General features: G+C 43.6%; 1 long non-coding RNA gene across 1 annotated transcript; it reads right to left on the reverse strand.

The window, feature by feature from the left end:
• Positions 1-2056: 2056 nt before the first annotated feature.
• On the reverse strand, positions 2057-4934 carry LOC120939594. The gene is made up of 3 exons (XR_005749291.1): positions 4851-4934; positions 3630-3731; positions 2057-2086 (listed from the first exon to the last, which is right to left on the reverse strand). It is a non-coding gene; the product is annotated as an uncharacterized LOC120939594 (long non-coding RNA).
• Positions 4935-5645: the final 711 nt, after the last annotated feature.

Here is a 5645-nt window from a genome sequence, read left to right on the forward strand (position 1 = left end):
ATGCTGGAGCCGGAGACTTTCATCCGTATGGTGAAGGAGCACCCCTGTCTTTATGACAGCAGGGCACCGGGTTACAAATTGCGTACCACACGTTGGAACACATGGAGTTTGATCGGGAGGCAAGTCTATTCCAACTGGGGACTGATAGAAAAGCACCATGATAGCAAAGGTAAACTCCATCAAACATAACAGAACTACAAAATGCCCATAATGAAATAATGGAATGATTGTTTGTCGTTACAGTAAGCATTTATTACCGTACCAATATGCTGTTAAATTTTAAAAAGTGTTTTTACAATTCTGACTATTGTGCGGTCATGCGACATGGCTCCTAAACAAAAATTGTGTTCTCTTCTTCCCAACAAATAGAGCTTACTAATGGTGATATTTGATCCCCTCTGCGATTTTTCTTACTACAACAATGTAGTGACATTAAAAAAAAAAAAGAAAAAATTATTTTACGAATAATATAGTAAACAAAATTTTAGTTAAACATAGAGGGCAAAATTCATTCAGCCACATATCTTTAATCTAAAAAATACCCCCCCAAAAATCTACCTAGCGACTACAGCGGCAGGGCTTCAAACTTTATTATGGTGGGGATGGGGGCTACCCAGGACCTTACACTAAACTGCCTGTCACACTGACACCTAATGCAGTGATCAGTAAATATATGATCACTGCATTCAGTGACACTGTGACAAGGGGATGGGTGAGTGGATTGGTGATCCAAAGGCGTTTGTGCCTGCGTGTACTGGTGTCAGTGTAGTGTTGTGCAGACTCTGTGAGGTGATGTCTCCTCAGTGAGGAGAGATCACATCACTTCCCTCTTCCCGTGTTTACACAGGAGGAGAAAGTGACACGCAGGGGGACACATATAGAGCCACGTATCCACCGGATGTACCTTGGGGGTCCCGATCAGACCCCCAACCCACGTCTAGGCGGGCACGTACAGGCCCTTTATTAGTTACATTTGTAGACCCCAGAAAAAATACATAAAATAAGTATACAATTGTCAGAATGTCACTACTATAAAATGGCACACTATATCATAGGGATATTGAACCCAAAGATAAAACTGTATCAAAATAAAATTAAAATGAGACTTCTTAAAACATAAATCCTTTTTTTATTTATTTTCGCAAAACTGCATAGTAAAGATTATTTTTTAAAAAAAAGCATGCCATACATTACAGTGGGTCATAAAAGCTAAATAGTTCAATTAATTAAATAGAATTGAGCTGCCATGGGACCTGTCCTTCAGGAGACATGAAGTATGCCGCATACTGTTCACGGACATGTGTACCCTGTGTGTTCCCACGTACACCAGTCCAATGAGCTCTTTCCAGATTCTCATGGACTGGCTCCTCATAATCTAGACCATCTCGCTGCCTGACAAAGTTGTGCAAGGCACACGCAGCTTCAACAGCACTGATGGCATTTTGCATGTTGAGTACAATTGGCGTGTGTAGAACCCGCCACTTATTTGCCAAAATTCCAAAAGCACACTCAACTACGCGTCGTGCTCTGCTTAGCCGGTAGTTGAATATGCGTTTCTCCTCATTCAGCTTATGTCCTGAATAAGGCCGTAGGAGGTGTATGTTCAGAGCAAAAGCCTCATCACCCACAAAGACACTTGGTAGGGGAGGGCCGTTTGTGCCCGGGAGTGGACTGTTTTGCGGAAGGTCCAGACCATCTGTGCGTAGCATTTGTCCAAAAGACAAGTTCCCAAATATAGCAGAGTCTGCACTACTTCCATAGGACCCAATGTCAATATAAGTGAAACAATAATTGGCATCAGCCACAGCCATTAAGACAAAAGAAAAGTATTTCTTATAATTAAAATACTGGCTTCCACTAGCCATGGGCTTCACAATCCTGATGTGTTTCCCATCGAAGTTGCAGCGTTGCCAGAATACTTCCGAAATTTTTTCCCAGTCCTCTGCTGTCGGTTTTTTAAAGACAATGGGTTTCAGGACTTCCCAAATGGCACAGCAGGTGTCACAAATTATATAACTGGCAGTAGATCTTCCAATACGAAAGGCATAATGTAGACCTTGCAATGGATTGTCCAGTTGATAGATACCTACAAAGAAAATAATATATATTATTTTATTTTATTTTTTACAGTGAAAATGATTAAACTCAAATGGAAGAGTATACGGGACGCCTATGCTCGTCAGCTGAAGGCACAGCGGCGAAGTGGATCTGGAGCCTGTTCCATAAAGGAATATATTCACACCAAGGAACTAGAATTCCTGAGACCGGTGCTGGCTTTGGGGAGGTAAACCATTATCTGTACTAAGGTCGGTAAACAAAATGTTTAAAATTATTTTTGAATATATGATTTCTTTTTTTCAGTACTGAAAGCTGCTGGGACGAAGCTGCCACAGCTGAACCTGATATTGGGGAAAGCGTGGCATCGTGGGATCAGGCGATGGCGTCTCTGGAGCCGGAAACACAAAACTCTGATGCATCGCGTTCGAATTCGGCGACACCGCATGTAGAGGAGTCAACAAGCAGTGCCGTGACTCATGGACCTTCACGAGCTCTGAGAAGGAGGGCTCCAGCTCCTGATCCAGCACTGGATCGCATGTTAGATATAATGTCCAACATGTCCGACCGTATGAACGATTGGTCTTATGGCCAAAATGCAGCCAAATTTCTGGGGGACCTAATTAATAAAGTCCCCCCAAATCTACAAACGGTGATGATGGCCTGTACTATTAGGTACATTGCAACCTTTATCCCGCCGACAGAAGCTGACCAAATATCAGAACCACCACCACCCTATGGCCCCTATGCAAATAAACCCACCCAGCATGTCCCAGCACCACCCACGCACCATCTATCACCACCACCCATTCCCCTTTGGACAGGACCACAGCTTTCCACCCATCCTCCTCGACCAACACCACCACCACCTTCTGCTCACCATCCTCTGACCACCACTCTATCTCATTTCCCTCTTGTGCCAACACCTTCCACTCACACTTCTCTGAACCCTCTTCCTCATACACAACCTTCTTCTTACCCTCCTCCTACGACTCTTTCTCCTTTTCCTCATCTGTCAACACCACCTGTCACGTACACTACTCTGCCTCCTACAACACTTTCTTCTTACCACCCACCACCTTCTACTTACCCTATGACGACGACAACACATACTTCACATTACCCCCATCTACAGAGACAACCGACGTACTGTAATCCCCCAACACCAACACCACCACCACCACCAGCACCACCACCTTCCACTTGGTCAGGGGAAGACAGCACCACCTCCACTTGGCCCCATTTTGCCCAAGCAATAACTGTTGCCATGTCGCCGCACGAGGAAGAGGACTCCTCCCCAACTTTTCATCAAATATAATAAAGTAATATGAGGAGAACATATAAGCAATTTTTGTAAATATTCTTATTAAAAAAGACAATCTACCCAATGTTTTAGCTTGTTAAAGAATTAAAAATTCTGTAGGAACAAAATTCTTTTGTTTGGTTTTTATTATATATATATATATATATATATATATATATATATATATATATATATATATATATATATATATATATATATATATAAAATATTAATAGAGTGTATTACATTCAAAGTGCTAAATAAAAAATACCTCAGTGTTATGATAAGTCGCTCCACAGGGGGGATACAGTTGCGGAAGTAGGTGTCCATCCTCTGCAATCTGTTGATCAGCAATTCCAGCAACTCATCAAAGCTGTAAAGATAAATGAAATTTATAATTGGCAATGGAATGGTACTAGGGTTGCCACCTTTCCGGGATTCTCCAGAACAGTTCGGGTTTGGAATCATGTGTCCGGGTTTCAGACTGCCTGAAACTCTGACACATTTTTCTGACCAGACTATGGATTTCCAGCAGGGTTAATGGCTGCAGGGGATGGAAACTTAAAACCCAGCAGCCACAGATATACCAGGATGAGAGGTGCTATCTGCCAAGGGGTGAGTGAGCTCACCATCCATCGCTGTCTGACAGAAGCACCCCCCCCTTCTCTATCCTGCCTCTTGGTGAGTACACTAGGGTAAATCAGGGTTCTCACATTGGAGTCCTCTCCGTACATCAGAGATCTCAGTTTCGCCCCTTAAATCATGGTTCACAGAGCATCCCTTATGTGAGAGTATCTTGAGTTCTCGCTTAAATCATATTCTGTTGGATAACCCTTACAGTGAAAGGGAACTCTGGGAGTTCAGATGTCAAAGGGTGACTGTGATGTAAAGGGGAACTCTGTGCACTGTAATGGAAAGGGGGACTCTATGAACTTTGATGTAAAGGGGGAACTCTGTGGACTCTAATGTAAAGGGGGAACTCTGTGCACTGTAATGGAAAGGGGGAACTATGTGCACTGTAATGGAAAGGGGGAACTATGTGCACTGTAATGGAAAGGGGGACTCTATGAACTTTGATGTAAAGGGGGAACTCTGTGCACTGTAATGGAAAGGGGGAACTCTGTGCACTGTAATGGAAAGGGGGAACTCTGTGCACTGTAATGGAAAGGGGGAACTCTGTGCACTGTAATGGAAAGGGGGAACTCTGTGCACTGTAATGGAAAGGGGGACTCTATGAACTTTGATGTAAAGGGGGAACTCTGTGCACTGTAATGTAAAGGGGGAACTCTGTGGACTCTAATGTAAAGGGGACTATTTTTATTATATTCATATGATTAGAAATGTAAGATACTAGCAAAATATATGTATAGTTCATACTATTAAAATAAATAGTTGTGCACCGCTGAAGTGTACATGTTTGACTTGAAAAAAAGGTGGCAACCCAAATGGTACAATGTCAAAAAAAAAATGATTCCAGATAATTTTAACTAACCTTTTTATGGACATTCTGGTGTAGTCCAGAAATTTGTCTTCATGGTCACGGAGGTCTTGGTACATCACCCAAAATTGCCCTCTTTCTTCCAGATCAGCAATGACGGGGTGTATCCAAAATCTGCGTTGCCTCTTCCTTTTTCTCTGCCTCTCGTAAGATATTTGCTAGCAATGGCTGCAGCCATGAACAAAGCCATCTCGTCATCACTCATTTTCACAATGGAGTCGGAAGCACAAGGATGACCCGGAAGAGGAATTATCACCCAGGAAGAGGAAAAAAAAAAACCTTAACATAGCAACAAATGATGACAGAGGTGATCTTTTTTCCTATTGGGCAAAAAAAAAAAAAAAAAAGCCGGACGTCGCTCTATGCAAACGCGCAACAAAACGCTTAAAAAAAATGCGCAAAAAAACGCCTGTTACGCCTACGCCTAGGTGTGAATGCAGCCTTATAGTTCCTGTTGCTGGCTTATTATCCACTTAAGGACCACCCACTGTATATATACGTCCTCTTTTTAAACATGGATATCTCAGTAACGGCAGCAGCTGCTGCCACAACTGAGATATCCATGTTTTCAGTGGGCGGCCGTGTAAACGATAACGGCGGTCTCCGCGGCGGATTCGCCGCGAGATCGCCGTTATCGGTGGCGGGAGAGGGGCCCCCCCCCCCTCCCGCCGCTTTTCCGCGCCCTCCGCCGCTTACCGGAGCCGTCGGTAGCGGCGGAGGAGATCCGATGCTGCCGCCTTGTGTGTGAGGACTTGAGTGAGGGCAAGATGGCCCCCACCCGTCCTCATA

The sequence above is a fragment of the Rana temporaria genome, chromosome 5 (genome assembly GCF_905171775.1).
Source record: "Rana temporaria chromosome 5, aRanTem1.1, whole genome shotgun sequence".
NCBI lineage: Eukaryota > Metazoa > Chordata > Amphibia > Anura > Ranidae > Rana > Rana temporaria.